General features: G+C 46.7%; 1 pseudogene; it reads right to left on the minus strand.

Annotated features, from left to right (window-relative positions):
• Positions 1–15,115: 15,115 nt before the first annotated feature.
• Positions 15,116–16,321, minus strand: LOC115327180 (annotated as a pseudogene).
• Between the last annotated feature and the right edge of the window lie 439 nt (positions 16,322–16,760).

Consider the following 16,760-nt stretch of genomic DNA (forward strand, 5'->3'; position numbering starts at 1 on the left):
CATGTTCTCAAGTTATTACAAGACGTTTGATGGTGGGAAAAGAATGTTTGGTAACTGATTCACTAAGAAGCGCGCAAAAAACCGTCGACATACTCTGGTTAAGACTACGTTCAGGACCCGAAAGTCTGTACCATGTGTGCTGTCACACCACTGAAGAGCGCGCAAAAATTTTAATGCTGGTTTCAGCATCATCTTCATTTACGGTTTTCTCAATTGCTATTTTGAATTTCGAGAAAATAAATAGTGTACCATGACGACTGAAGTCCGGGTAGTCAGAAAATGCAATTCGTTTAGGTCGCTCAAAAAACGGCCGGAGTACCCCTTTAACGACTGGTGGTACACGAGCGACGCATGCCAAAGAATCAGTACTTGGTCATTAATGCCAAGGCACATGAAGCACTCTAGATATAACACGTGAACTTATTTTCACCGCTGACGTGGCTGACATTGCCAATGAATACTGTACAGTAATACCTCGTTGACTCGAACACGTCTATCTCGAAATAGTGGTTAACTCGAAAAATTTCCTTGACATGAAATGAGCTCCTATAGTCACAATGCCTTTTGTCGGGGCTTATCTTGAAAGGTTTCAAGACAGACTTCGGATACCTCGAAATCCCGTCAGCGAAAATTGCAAAACACCCCAACAAACAACAAAAACTGGCTAAAAAAATGTGCGTGCCACAAAAGTGTTCACGCGAAAAAAAAAAAAGAAAAATAACCAAGCCAAAGGGAAACAAAAAGAAAAAGAATCGCGGGTGCGGTGCACGGAGACGCGGCGAGACATGCTCCTCAAAAACGTTTGTTGTCTTAATATTTTTTTTCCTCTACCCCCTTTGGACAAGCCAATGGCAAGCCGGAATGCCTGGCGTTCGGTGCCCCCCCTCCCTCAATCGTTTTGTGCCACTGTCGTTCGTTTTGTCTTTGCTTCCGGGACCTTCCGTTTCCCTTCCCGGTCTGGTTGTCGTCTCGTCAGTCTCGCGTTTCGCAGAGGTGTCGGAGGTATCTGGTTCGTTTTGAGAGTGTTAACTTCTGCTCTTTATTGCTTGTCCCTCCATTTTTCCAAGTGTTTCGATTGTCTAGGGGCGCCATACGAGAAAGGCTCAAGTTTTCAATTTGGTCATCAGTTGTGAATTCTCCGTCGTTGGCTCGTGATTCGATTCGTTATTCTAGGCACCGCTATGACCGAGCCATGTTACGGAAGCTTTTGGCCCGACCGACGGACGGCGTGGCGTGAACGGAAGGTTAAGCCGGCGGTATATTATGCCATTGTAGAGCATGGCATAGCTGGACTCCAAGCCGGAGCATAATTGAAGATGTCGCCGGAGGAAAACAAGCGCTTCTAGATGCAGACTAGCCAACACAATAAGTAGCAGCCCCCCCCCCCCCCTCCTCACCGCCCCCTTATTGCAGAAAGTGAGGCCGAAGGTTACATCCGCGAGCGCAAGAGTGATATCTCACAGACTTGCGGCGGCGGTACGTTACACCGGCGGCGTACCCTGCGCGGTGTAAACATAACCGGCCGGTCGTGTGGCGATGGTAAACAAACACCGGAGTCATTCGTTGTGCGGCAGCACAATGGCCCCTCCCCACGGAAGAACAAATACGGAGACGGGATTGGGTGGGGGGGGGGGGCAGAAGGTCTCCTGGAGAGTTTCGCCGGTGCTAGCAGACTGTACGAGCGTACGGAACATGTTTTATTCATGGGTCTGAAATTCTGTCTACCCTAGAGCATATTGACGGTTTTCCGCGTGTGGTTCCCACGGAAAGCGGCACCACCCTATTAAAAACCAGCTTAAGCTGGTCCCACTTTCAAGCTGGGTTATTGCCCCAGCATGCCCAGCTTGGCATGCTGGTCATGCTGGTTCATCTAGTCATACTGGTCATGCTGGTTGATCTGGTTATACTGGTCATGCTATTTGATCTGGTCCAAGCTTCAAGCTTGGTTATTGCCCCAGCATGCCCAGTTTGGCATGCTGGTAATGTTGGTTAAACTGGTCATGCTGGTGGACTTACCAACCGGTTTAACCTGTTTAAATTAATACACAGGATAAACAAGCCACTCTTCAGAAAAGCCAACTCGGCATACAATTTATTATTTTCGTATTTGCGGCCTGCCCACATGAGCTCAGATGCTACATATCCTCGGTGCTGACACAGTACTAACCGATGCACCGACAGTGGTTCTCGGTGCAAAGCAAACAATGTTAATAAAACAAGATTGCTCATCCCTCAACACAAAAAATACTAGAAACGCTCCAAAAACAGGCAATAGCAAAAGAAAACACTACACAGATGCGAGAAGCGAACCTGAGTCCCACCATTGATGGGGGCGAAGCGGCCCCTTGCGTTGTCGGCAGAGGCGAGGAAATCCGTGTGGCTTGGATGGCATTGGCGATACTCCTCGGCACCACCGTCATTCACACGCACACACACGTTCGAAGACACGAAGCGACGCCTCAGTCGGGAGGTCCTACCTCATCCCGAACTGAACGGACTGCCGCACGCTGTCTCCTCAGAACCCGCTTCGCTTGCACCGTTGTTCAAGTAGTCTCCCTTCGAAAATCTGCCCAAGCTAGCCAGACAGGTCTTAAATTCTCCGTTCCTACTACTCTCTCTGTCTTTTTCTTTTCTCGCACACAAAGGCAGCTTGCAGCACGCCTGACGCGCCCGGTCGTCTACCAAAAACGAGAGGACAAAAAACAGGACGTGGCCTCGTTCCACCCTAAACAGACCTTTGCGCGCGCGCGCTCCCAGCAATTCCAGTTCGACCATCTCTAGCCGACGTTGGCATGTGCACTCCCAGCAAGACCAGCTTGACCACCACGATTATGAGTTCGACCAGCTTCACCAGCTTGTCTCCCAGCATGACCAGCTTGCCTCGGAGCTTGACCACATTGGCTCCATGGAATACCAGTACGACCAGTTTGACCAGTTAGGACCAGACTGGCTCTCAGCTACACAAGATTGAATCTAAAACCAGATTCTAGTTAGACCATGATTACTTTTACTTAAACCAACAAAGTCAGAGTCAAATTTGGGAGTTTTACGTGCCAAACCAACGACGGGCATCTGGCACGCCCCAGCGGAGGACTGAGGATTAACTTCAACCACCTGGGGAACTTTAGACGTGCATCCGAAAGCTCGGTTACACGGCGCCTTCTCCGCATTAAGCCTCCATCAGATTGCGGGCACCTCGGCCGGGATTCGAAACCGCCACATGGGGATCCGCAGGCCAGCGCTCTCGTCTCGGAGCCACCGAGGCGGCTTACTTAAACCAGACTGACCAGTTAAATTCTAGCTTGCCCATCTTAAACCAGCTTGATTGCCAGTTAAAACAGTTTGACTACCACATTAACCAGTTTGACCAGCTTAGTTACCAGCCTGGCCAGTTTGATTTTCATGCTAGTTTTTCCAATAGGGCAACCACATTTCAAAACGCTGTTTTTGGTACGTTGGACAGTCAGCACGTTCTAGGTTGTGCTTATTAGTGTTGTGTCCAAGAGTAGACACACAAAACGACGAGGAAGAAGAGAGCTCGAGCTGGGACCGACGCGAGCCTGCGAGCCAGCCGAACGCTGCCGTCTGCCGATACCGGAATCACCCTGATTGTAAATAGTTATTCTATGTGTACTAAAGGTTTATTCATAACGACTACGATTACTCCATGGCCTTATAAACACAACAAAGTGGCGACAAAGAGTCAACCTAGGCCTGATCTACCAGGGCAAGAATCGACCGAACCAGGTATTGTGCATCATGGACGACCTATCTCGTTCGATTGGACATTATGAGGAAGGAACAAGCTGGGAGGAGTACGAGAAACTCCTTCAAGAGTATTTCGAGTTGCATAACAAGAAAATCAAGACCGATCGGATGAAAGTTTCTGTTTCGATCACTGCCATCGGACAGAAAACTTACTCCAGACTTCGGGATCTGTCGTCTCCTGAGCAACCGAGCAAGAGGACTTACGAAGAGCTCGTACAACTCGTAAGTCGATTCTACTCGCCTAAGCGGTTAGTGATAGCTGAGCGCTTCAAATTTGGAAACCGGGATCAAAGATCAGGTGAAACCGCAACCACGTATTTGGCAGAACTAAGACGGCTGGCAGAGACCTGTCAATGTGGAGAGAAACTCGAGGAGCAACTGCGCGACCGATTTGTTTGTGGTCTCAATCACGCGATGGCCCAGAAGCAGTGCCTAACAATTGAAAATCTGACGCTGACACGAGCTGTGAAATTGGTAGCGGGATTGGAAGCGGCCGAGGACCAAATGAAAATTCTCAAGGATGCACGCGCCACCGCTGAAGACGAATGAAACAACTAGGAAGCACAAACGCTGCCTGCTGGCGTTGTCTCAAAACCAACCACACTCCTCAAGAATGCCGCTACAAAGGCTACGACTGTGACGCATGTGGACAAAGGGGTCACCTGCGGAAAGCCTGCAAAAGCAGCAGCGTGCAACAAAGAAGACGGAAAACGTCAAATCATCATGAAAAAGGCAAACGCAAAGGACCAGCCAAGAAAGAAAAGGGAGCGGTGCAACAGCTGAAAGAGGAAGAGGGAGCGGAAGAATATATAGTCCTGCGGACAAACGCGGAAATACTGACTGTACCAGCCCTCAAGAAAAGCGTCTTTATTAATGATGTGACTCTGGAGATGGAGGTGGACACCGGAGCCACGGTGACAGTGATTCCAAAGCGGCTGCAAGGAAAATTGAAGATTCGTACGCTGGAGCCTTTCAGAACCAAGCTTCGCACTTGCTCAGGACAAAGCTGCAACGTTTGTGGTACTGCTGATGTCCATGTCACAAGCAAGCAGAAGACCTGGACGCTGCCACTAGTCGTGGTGAATGCAGAGTTGCCACCACTGTTGGGAAGAAATTGGATACAAGTCCTGGACGAGACGTGGATGCCAGCACTCCAGGTGAATACTGTGAATGATGCACATTTCTTAGAAGGTATCCTGGCCGAGTGTCACGAACTTTTCAAAGAGGAACTAGGGTGCTTCAAAGGAGTTCAAGTCAATCTGCAGCTGAAGCCAGACGCCCAACCAAAGTTCATGAAAATCCGGAAAGTTCCTTTTGCACTCCAGCATCTGATCGAAGCACAGTTAATTGACATGGTAAAAAGAGACGTCATCGAGCCAATAAACTACGATGAACGGGCAACGCCTACAGTCAACATTCCAAAAGGAGAAAAAGAGGTCCGGATCTGTGGCGACTACAAGCTCACGGTAAATCCACAACTTGAAGTAAACCAGTACACTCTGCCAACAGCCAATGACTTGTTCACGACTTTGAACGGTGGGCAGAAGTTCACTAAGTTGGATTTAAGAAACCCCTACGAGCAACTGGTGTTGAATGAGAAGTCTCGCCAGTATGTCACCCCACACACGCATAAGGGATTGTACAGATACGAGCCTTATGGGATCGCCTCTGCACCTGCTTTCTTCTAGAAACAAATGGGGATACTATTGGGAGGGATTCCAGGTGTCTCCGCGTTCTTGGACGACGTTTTGGTAACCGCAGTGGACGATACAACGCACTTAGAGAGACTGCACGAAGTACTAACGCGCCTGAAGGATCGTGGACTTCGGCTAGCGAAAAAGAAGTGCCTGGTCATGAAAGACAAGGTGGACTACCTGGGACAGACAGTTAGCGGTTCTGGAATAAGCACAATGAGGAAAAAGGTCCAGGCTGTACAGGAAGCACCGGTTCCCAAGAATGTGAGCGAGCTACGATCGTTCCTGTGACTTGTAAACTATGACGGACGTTTCGTGCCCAATTGTATACGATTCTAAAGCCGCTCCCGCTTCTGCTGCATGAAGACGTGCCGTGTAACTGGTCACCAAAGTGCGACAGGAGATTCCAGGAACTCAAGGGAATTTTGAGCAGAGTGTTGGCTCACTATGATCCAATGCTACCACTGATTTTGTCTTGCGACGCTTCCCCAGTTGGAGTTGGAGCCGTGTTAGCGCACGTGGAACCGGACAAGACAGAGCCTCCTATTGATTATGCGTCAAGGACACTTGCTCGAGCAGAGGAAAATTATGCTCAACTAGAGAAGGAAGCTCTAGCGATCGTCTTTGGAGTGAAGAGATTCTATGACTACATATATGGACGTAACTTCATCTTGGTAACCGACAACAAGCCGTTGGCAACCATCCTTGGACCCAAGAAAGGCATTCCAACAATAGCAGCTGCAAGATTGCAACGGTGGGCAATGCTTCTGTCAGCATATCAATATACAATGGTCTGCAAGAAATCATAAGACAATCTCAACGGAGATGCCCTATCTCGCCTGCCAATTGATGGGCAAGGAGAAAAAGTGAATGACTATGCCACACGTTTCTACTTGAGACAGCTAGACCTGTGTCCAGTAGACACGAAGGCTCTGCAGGAGGCAGGAGAGAAAGGCACCAAAAATTAATTCAGACCGAATGGCCTCAGAACGTAAGTCCAGATATGGAAGCATACTTCAAGAGGAAGTTGGAACTTATGGTGGAGGAAGAATGCTTATTGTAGGGCCGACGAATTGTTATTCCAGACGCATGCCGAGGAAGAGTACTGAACGAGCTTCATGCGATACATGACGGCATTGTGCGCATGAAGAGTCTGGCAAAACTGCAGGCTTGATGGCTCAACATAGACAATGACATTGTCAGAACAGTCGAAGAGTGTTCTCTGTGTCAGAAATTTCGGAACCAACCAATTTGAGAATATTTCCACTGGCCGACACTCGAAAAACCCTAGGAAAGACTGCATATTGATCTTGCTGGCCCGTTCCTAGGGGAAAAGTTTCTAGTTGTCACCGTCGCCTTTTCTAAGTTGCTAGAAGTGGAAGTAATGTCGAGCACGATTGCGGAGAAAGTCGTGGAAGTCTCGGACAATGGACCACCCTTCCATTCTGAAGTTTTTGAAGATTTTTTAAAGGGAAATGGAATCCAACGCAAGTGTTGCGCTCCGTTTCATCCTGCAACGAATAGTGCAGCCGAACAAGCAGTATAAGTGCTCAAGCAAGGACTGCGGAAACAGACCGAAGGGTCATTACAAACGAAGCTTTAACGAGTTCTGATGGCTTATCGTTGCACACCACACACATCCACTGGTTTCGCACCATCAGAACTCTTGTTCAAGCGAAGACTTAGAACAAGATTGGATCTCCTTCACCCAGAGAAGTTATCGGAGTTTCAAGCTGAGAAAGAACCAAAAAGGAAGTTTGAAGAAAGAGACGGGGTTTTGGGTGCGAGACTACCAAAGTGCAAAGAGAAGTTGGTTTCCAGGCACAATTCTGAAGCGTCTTGGGAGAGCCCACTACAAGGTCAAGGTGCCGAACGGAGTTTGGGGGAAACGACACCTCAACCAAGTTCTTCGCCGGCCAAGCCAAGTCGCAGGCACCGGGGAATCCGAGTCAGATTCTCTGTTCATTCCCGAACAGGAGGAAAGTAAATCAGCGGAACTTGGGAAACCAGATTTAAAAGCAACTGTTTCTTCTCCGGGTGCCCGAACAACATCTGAAAGCGCGGAACGCCGATACCCCTCGAGAGCACGCAAGCCGGTGTCTCGGTACGGATTGTGATTAGTCTGAGGGAGTGTTGTGTCCAAGAGTAGACACACGAAACGACGAGGAAGAAGCGAGCTCAAGCTGACCGACGCGAGCCAGCGAGCCAGCGGAACGCTGCCGTCTGCCGATACCGGAATCACCCTGATTGTAAATAGTTGTTCTATGTGTACTAAAGTTTTATTTGTAACGACTACGATTACTTCATGGTCTTATAAAGCTGTTTTTAAGGCCATGGAGTACTCGTAGTCGTTACGAATAAACCTTTAGTATACATAGAACAACTATTTACAATCAGGGTGATTCCGGTATCGGCAGACGGCCGCCTTCGGCTGGCTCTCTGGCTCGCGTCGGTCAGCTCGAGCTCCTTTCTTCCTCTTCGTTCCGTGTGTTTACTCTTGGACACAACACTCCCTCAGACTAATCACAGTCCGTACCAAGACACCGGCTTGCGTGCTCTCGAGGGGTATCGGCGTTCCGCGCTTTCAGACGTTGTTCGGGCACCCAGAGGAGAGACAGTTGTTTTTAAATCTGATTTCCCATATTTCGCTGACTTACTTTCCTCCTGTTCGGGAATGAACAGAGTATCTGACTCGGATTCCCCGGTGCCTTCAACTTGGCTTGGTCGCTGAAGAAGTTGGTTGAGGTGTCGTTTCCCCCAAACTCCGTTCGGCACCTTGACCTTGTAGTGCGCTCTCCCAAGACACTTGATAATTGTGCCTGGAATCCAACTTCTCTTTGCATTTCGGTAGTCTCGCACCAAAACCCCGTCTCCTTCTTCAAACTTCCTTTGTGGTTCTTTCTGAGCTTGGAACTCCGATAACTTCTCTGGGTGAAGGGGATCCAATCTTGTTCTAAGCCTTCGCTTGAACAACAGTTCTGATGGTGCGAAACCAGTGGATGTGTGTGGTGTGCAACGATAAGCCATCAGAACTCGGGAAAGCTTCGTTTGTAATGACCCTTCGGTCTGTTTCCGCAGTCCTTGCTTGAGCACTTGTACTGCTCGTTCAGCTGCACCAGTCGTTGCAGGATGAAACGGAGCGCAACACTTGTGTTGGATTCCATTTCCCCTTAAAAAATTTTCGAAAACTTCAGAATGGAAGGGTGGTCCATTACCGAAATCTTTGTGTGCTTCGTCGATTCCCCCCGACATACTGACCTTTCTATGCTCAGTGCATAGCTAATACCCGAGAGACTCTTGCTGAAAAGTTCAGGACGTCGATTCATGGGTCCTCGCAGACAACGCACATGCTGCCAGATGTCCATGGGTGCTTTCCAGCGAAAAGTAGCGCCGGGTTCCCGAAAATCGTTAGTCGGTCCTGGGGACAAAAAAGCCAATGATAAGAAATAAGTTCTGGAAGTCAGACGAAGTTGTAGGTGAGCAAAGTAAAATTGTCGAAGACATGTTAAGTGCCCACAGTGTCATAGATGGAACGTCCATGCAGCAGAGTGAAGGCAAGTGAGGCAGACGCCTATTGCTGCCTTTCTATATTTCGCTTTCCCAAATTCTCACTTGATTGTGAAGTATTTCGTACGGTGGAACCGGTGCATCAGGGTGTCTACCAAATTACTGATTTCAAATTCCTTGACTTTTCTAGAATTTCCTTTGACTATTTTGATAAATGCTTCCTGACCACTTCTGGGTCAAAGGATCATAATTCGGAAACATTATTCAGCATTGTCGTGCCCATGCGCAACCGTCAAGTTTTGTTCCGTATCGCCGTTCCACTTTCAGTGGTCATTTTCCCTGATGAAGCCAATTTTTTGACGATTTCCCTGAGGATTTCAGGTTGGTAGACACCCTGATGATGTATCAGGTTACAGATGGACACCAAAAAAATGCAGACTATTGCATTCAAAATTATTTTAGCCATCAGGAGGAACCTAAAATATTCCCATGGAGAGAAATAGAGAGTGGAGGGGCGGGGGAGACTGCTGCTGCTTTGTCTGCTTTTACTGTTAAGGCTCAAAGGGAACGTAAATAATAAATCAGTAAGTGCACTGAGAGCACTCGAAGCACAGGGCGCATGGTCCCTACTGAGGAAAGAGGGGAGGGTACCAAGTCTAGCTGAACCTGTTCTGCAGCACCCTGCAAAAGCTAGGTGCTAGGCAAGACTGGGGCTTATCTACTGAGACTGTCTAGTACAGTCAAAGAATGCATTATAAAATTCTTTGCTGGGCAAGCTGCTTCGCGGCTGCAATGAAAAAAAGAGTACACTAAGACAGGGACAAGGAAGGAAGGGAAGACGTTTTTTCTGAATAAACTAGTTGGTATTGAGCACTTGTTTCTTCCTCTCTCGTCCCGGTCTTATTGTGCTCCCTTTTTAGTTGTAACGAAAGCAAACCACGATGGACTTTAGAGAGGGCTTAAAGCTTGCTTTAATATCTGTGTGCATGTTAGGGAATGCTTCATGTACAAGGCCTACTACAAGGTAGTAATCATCACAATTTTTTATCTGAGTAACAAAATAATGCATCTCTGCACTACAAAGTATCCTATAGACCGACACGCGGAGGGGCTCTGTTTACCAACACGGCCGCAAGGCCGCGCATGCGCGGTTGCTATGTGGGCAAAAGCGGTCCATGTCGTATGCTATGCCCGACTACTTGAGCTCGCTACCTGAGCCTGAACGGCAGCGGTATCGAAACAAACTGTGCGTGGACGGCGTTGCCTTCGAGGACCCGTACGCAGTAAACAAGGCCTGCTGGACTTCCGACGGGAAATCGCTGCCACCGGAGTCGGCGGCTCACGTCGTCGTTTATTTAGTTTTTCGTCAAGCCAGTTCACTGCCGACACGTGCAGGCGTACAAGTCTCTCGAGGCCTACGATTACTTCGAGTCGGTTTCAGCACTGCCGGCGGAATCGGCAGACTGTGGGTCTGCGGAAGTGTATTTATTAGTAAAATAAATACACACAGCGTCTTGAAGTCAAGGTATGATATTTTTCCCACCCTCATGACCACAGGGTATTACAAACAGTAATGCTTCGTTCGTTCTGCAGTCTTGGCGGTAACACGTTACAAGTAACGGCGTTACCAGGAACGTGTTGCTTTTTTCAGTAACGTAGTAACCTACTCGTTACTTTTTCGGCACAAAAACGGGTAACGTACCTACGTTACTATTTCAAGTAACGTAGTTACGTTACTTCTTACTACTCCGTGTTTTTAGGCGTGAGGCCATGTTTTTCTTTGCGTCTTTTTTTGTGAGTATTTAGGTTAAACCGTAAAAAGAGATAAAGGAATTATGTTCAGTTTCTGCATGAACATAATGTTTCTTGAAAAATGAGCTTATGCAATAGCTGCATCGTCAAAAACGTAAATTGTGTTAAAACATAATTTAAAAAGTAACGCAGGAGTAACGTGCGTTATTTTTGATCGGTAACGGTAACGCGTTCCTTTTATATTTAGGTACCGTAGCTCAGTAACGCGTACCTTTTATTTGCAAGTAACGAGTAACGTATCTCGTTACTTTTTTTCGGTAACGCTTACAACACTGCCGTTCTGTCGCCGACCCCCTTCTGCTGGTTAGCACGGGCGTAGCGAGCCTCCGACGAGCGCTTGGCCGGTGCTTTGTGCGAAAACAGCGTACGAACAAAACCCGGGTGGTCTCGATCAGACAACGGTTCCCCTGCACATAAGCAAGCCTCGAAACGGAGATTGAAATGGAAGCCGCATTTGCCTTCACGAAAGTGCTTGCCGCACAGACGGTCGTTCGCGCGAGGCGACCATTCTTTTCGATCCACGGATATTATCCACCTTCTATGCCTTTCAGAGTCTGCCGGGAACTTGCGGATCTCAATCGGCTACATTTCTTGTACATTTCGGTGCAATTAATGGCAACACAGCATCGCGGCATGCTGAAATGCCATGAAGCCCATGTGGAACGTGCGCCCTTTTGCCCACACCTTCCGGCTCCGGCCCGATCGCAGCGCCGCCGCAGCTCCGTGACGTCAAGCCCGCGTGTCGGTCTATAACATTTCGTGTGCTGTATGGATATAGGCCTCTTTTGCATGCAGAAATGGTGGGACACTAAAACTAATAGTAATTTATTTATCATCTTTGCTTAGATAAATGTTTCTGAAGTTTGGGAGGAAAGAACCGCCTTCCAACATGAGCCCGAATCTTGTCTTTGGTTTGTTTTGAAGTCATGGCCAATTACTCCTAATAAAATATTAAAATAACCAGTTGAGAAGGCAGCGGATGATACTTATCTCACTTGGTCTCCAGCTTTAAAAAAAAATATGTTTACAGATTGACATAGCGAAGACACCCTTTCAAACAGATTTATCTTAAACAACCATAGTTGCATGTGATTTTCTTTAGCATGAGTAGTTACATCAACCACGCAAACGGCACGGCTTTCCTCTGCTCTTGTCCCTTCCCCTATCTTGTTTTCTTTTGCGAAGATCGGCATTGATAAGAATAGCGTAGGCCCTGACGACAGCAAACAGAGCTTGTTAGTGGTGGTCCGCACCAATTTAATCATAACAGTCTAACCCTCTTTTTTTAAGAATGCAAACAAAAAGATGCTCTCTCCCTGAAAAAAAAAAAAAAGAAGTTCATTCATTCATTCATTTATTGTACCTTTAAGGGCCCTTCTTCAGGGGCATTACATAAGGGGGGGGGGGTCATACATGAAAAAATACAAGAACAAAGCACCAGGTGTTGCAGCTAACAATGCTGCGCTTGCATAAGATGTGAAAAAAATTAAATGATTGATTTTTAGTAAAAACGTGAAATTATAGCATCACGAAAAAAGGTGGGGTCATCAATGGCCACTATATCAGGTGGCAGGTCGTTCCAGTCTATGATGGTCTGTGGGAAGAAAGATTGGTTAAAATAATTAGTGCGACCAGTGATCCGCGACACATGGCGTGAGTGGTTTAGCCGGGATGATGATCTGCTAAGAGGAAGAAGCAGCGAGGAACGTAGTATTGGGTGAAAATGGTAAACCTTATGAAACAAACTTAAGCGTGTTATTTTACGTCGTACGTTGAGAGTTTGGATATCGAGGTGACGTTTGAGAGATGAAACACTAGTCGTTGGGAAATAGTCGTTTAGGATAAATCTAACAGCACGATTTTAGATGGACTCAAGATGGCTGATGAGATAGGCTTGGTGTGGGCTCCAAATGGCTGATGCGTATTCCAATTTCGGTCGCACATATGTTTCGTAGGCCAATTTTCGTAAGTGAGAGGGCGCTTCTTTCAAATTTCGTTTGATGTACCCCAGAGTCCGGGAAGCTTCTGCCACAATAGTTTCGATATGGTTGTTCCAGATTAGATCACTTGTCAGCGTTACACCGAGGTATTTATTATAAGATGTAGAGTCAACTAGGTCGGAGCCAATAAAATATGAAAAGTTGCTTGTTGTTTTTTTTCGAGTAAAGCGAACCAGCTTGCATTTTGACATATTCAATGACATAAGCCATTTGGAGCACCAAGCATAAATTAAACTTAAATCACTTTGAAGCTAAAGATGGCTATTGTGAGAATTAATTTTGCGATACAGAACACAGTCATCCGCGAAGAGACGGATGCTAGACGTGATTGAGTTAGGTAAATCGTTAATAAATATTAGAAACAGTAAAGGTTCAAGCACGGATCCCTGAGGAACCCCAGAAGTAATGCGACTGCAGTTTGATTTATGGTTGTTAGCAACAGTGAACTGGGTACGAGAAAAAAGAAAGTCACGTATCCAGGAGACAACAAGAGGGTCAATGCCAAGACAAGAAAGTTTATCGATTAGGCGATGATGAGGAACCCTGTCGAATGCCTTCGAGAAATCAAGGAACAAGGCATCTGTTTGGCTTAGTGAGTCAGTATTAGTGAAAAGTTCATGAGTGAACACTACAAGTTGCGTTTCGCACGAGAAGCCCCTCCGAAAACCATGCTGGCGATTGTAAAAAAAGTTATTTTCTTCTAGGTGGGAAATAACGTGAGAAAATATTACATGCTCAAGACGTTTGGGCGCAATGCAGGTTACTGAAATGGGACGGTAGTTCGAGGGCAGCTTACGATTGCCGCTTTTAAAGACTGGAACGACCTTGCCCAGCTTCCAGTCCAAGGGTAAGCAACCTTGCTCCAGTGACTGAGAAAAGATCAATTTAAGACACTCACTAGATGTAACTTTGGTATTGCTAAGAATTTTCGGGTTTATATTATCGGGACCACAAGATGACGCTAGTTTTAATCTTTCTATGAGGTGAAGTATTCGATCGGCTGAAATGTCAATGGAAGCCATAGGTACAAAGTCGGACAAGGGTAAACATGGAATATCAGAGGTATTTTCACAAGTGAACACAGAAGAGAAATAATTATTTAATACAGTAGCGCAATGAAGCTCAGATACAGCGACTCCATTTTCGTCCTGGAGATGAATCGAATGAGTGCCTCTAGGCGAAAATATTTTCCGAAACTTCTGGGGATTAGAGCGCAAAATTCTTGGTAAATCTAAAGAGAAGAATATCTGTTTTGGCGATCTAATACTTTTTGTATAAGTTTTGAGGCACACAAAGTATTCATTCCAAACAGAGTTAACGTTCAGCCGTTTCGCTCTTTTATACAAACGTTTCTTTTTATTGCTCAATGAACTCAGTGTTTTGTTATACCAGGGGCTATTCCTGTCGCTCCGCAGAGTGACAGTGGGGACGAACTGCTCAGTGAGACTGTTTATTTTATTTTTAAGATGTAACCAGTTTTCTTCAACCGACATTGAAAAAAAGTTTTCGGCGTATGTTTGATAAAAGGAAGATAAGTGCTGATTTATTGCCACGTAATCAGCTTTGTTGAAGTCACGGATTGTTTTGATTGTGGGGTTCCTCGTGAGGACGTGAATTGATAGCTCAATGAGCAAGATATTGTGGTCACATAAACCTAGAACAGAGTCAACATTTTCTATAAGTTCCGGAGAGCTAGTAAGGACAAGATCAAGAATGTTATCACCACGAGTGGGCTGATTAACAACTGGGATGAGGTTGAAGTTCAAGCAGTTATCGAGAAATTTTTATAGCATCATTCGACCCGCTTGTGGTATAATTAACCCAGTCAATGTCTGGAAAGTTGAAGTCGACAAAGATTAGGAATTGCGCTTTCGGGTAAAGGCCCTGAATGTTAAGCAAAACAGAGTGCAGATTGTCACAATAATCACTATCCCGACTTGGCGCCCGATAACATGCGCCGATTATGGTTTGCCTAAATGCCGATGTAATGCAGACGAACACAGTCTCTAGGTAAGGACAGGCTCGAATACAAAATGAGGAGACACATTTTTTTATCGCGAGGAGTACTCCCCCTCCTCGTTTCGAAATCCTATCGCATCGATAAACGTCAAACTGCAGTTCATCAGGAAAAATTTCGTTGTCGTTTATTTCGGGTTTCAGCCAGGATTTCGTTAGAATGACAATGCTACAGTTATTGTCACAAATGAATGCACTTATATCATCACGTTTAGTCATAACACTGCGTATATTAGTAAATGTAACACTGTAGTTCAAACTTTTTGACTGCCTCGCGTGCACAGCTGGGCGAAAGGGTGTGACGTTAGGAATCTTCAGTTATCTAGAGACTTCTGTAACAGAGTCGAAGGTAACGTCATATTTATAGCACTTATTATTCATATTCAGCTTATCATAGCGGATTTTGAATGTTTCATTGTGAGACCGAGCAAACAAGTACAGTTTGTTACGAGCGGTGCGGACAGCGCCCGATAAGTCTTCCCGAATAGCGTACTCAGAATCTTTTAGTTTAAAGCCTGAAAAGAGAATGTTCTGTCTATCTTTGTAACGCAAGAACTTGACAATGATGGGCCGATTTTTGTTAGGTAAAAACTTTCCAAGCCTATGTGACCGCTCAAGGTCGTTCGGGTCAAGCTTAATTCCCAGCCGTTGCTCACAGAAGCTCAAAATAGTTGCCTCCGATTGGATCCAAGTTTCATTTTGCAAGTCAGGGATACCAAAGAACAATAAGTTCGATCTCCGAAGCCTGTTTTCAGCATCGTCGCACCTTGCGTTTACTTCCGATAACTCTAATACAAATTTGTTGGAAAATACCGAAATGCTTCCGCTCCCATCCGAAGCCGTCCTCATAGAACTTAGATCGGCCTCTATCGCCGCTACCTTTTCTTTGAGGTTCTTTATTGCCACATCTGTTGATGATTGGGCGTCCTGGAGCTTCTTAATTTCGGTAAGCATGTGGCTTTGGCCAATCTCAGTTCTAGTTACAATGCTCAAAATATTAGCCACTTGGGAATCAACACTGTCTGGTCCGGGATTGGTTGCGATATCTCGAGACAATTGCAGGGTTAGTAATGCTAGGTAAACGGCATGCGCACTCTGCGCCAGGAGCATAAACAGTCGGCGTCGACACTCAGAAACGTCGTAGGGGCACGACACCGCAATCAAACAGGGGTTGTTACTTCGGTGGCAGTGAGAATTGGGAACGTAACCAACCTGAACGACGTAGAAAAGGATTGACATCGTTGTTTCCAATGCGATGCCTCGCCCCAACTGGCCTCGCTGACTGACTAGCTTAAGTAGCTATGCGTCCAGATAGCTGTTCGGTGACGTCCGCCAGACACCATACACGTTGTAGGCCAAGCGTGGTGACTCGATCGTTGGTGCCACCGGGATAGTTGTCGAGTCACTCGCTGGGACAATCCAAAGGCCATCACAGTCGAAGAAGTGTCCGTGAGGATGACCGGGCGACGTTGTTGCGTATGCAGCTGTCACCAACACCTGAACGACGTAGAAAAGGATTGACATCGTTGTTTCCAATGCGATGCCGTGCCCCGTAGATTAGAGTATGACCATAGCACCTCTATACTCACAAAGCCTGCCAGTTTGACGACTGAGTCATAGAGTGCCTGGTCACAGATTTGGAGCGTGAGGATTTGGTAGCACAGAGAATTAAAGGGCCATTCCTCGGGGAACCTGGACGTCAGCACACAGCTTTTGCAGTGGCGAGGACCCGAATCATACTTCTTTCGTGTTTCGCGTCCGCTGCGGCGAGATTCTTCTCCGTTGTATGCCACTCCACCTTTTCCATTTCGGCGACCGCTTTCCGTGGGAATATGCCAGGCTTTGTCAGTATTAAGGAGGCTATGGTACGACATATACTGGTGCTCTGTAGCGGGGCGCCATCCTGCTGTGTAATCTTTGGGCAGCCCCTTAGTCGACAGAACTCTGAGAATGTAGAGGTTAT

The sequence above is a fragment of the Ixodes scapularis genome, unplaced genomic scaffold, assembly GCF_016920785.2.
Source record: "Ixodes scapularis isolate PalLabHiFi unplaced genomic scaffold, ASM1692078v2 PGA_scaffold6__148_contigs__length_123643588, whole genome shotgun sequence".
In the NCBI taxonomy this organism is placed as follows: Eukaryota; Metazoa; Arthropoda; class Arachnida; order Ixodida; family Ixodidae; genus Ixodes; species Ixodes scapularis.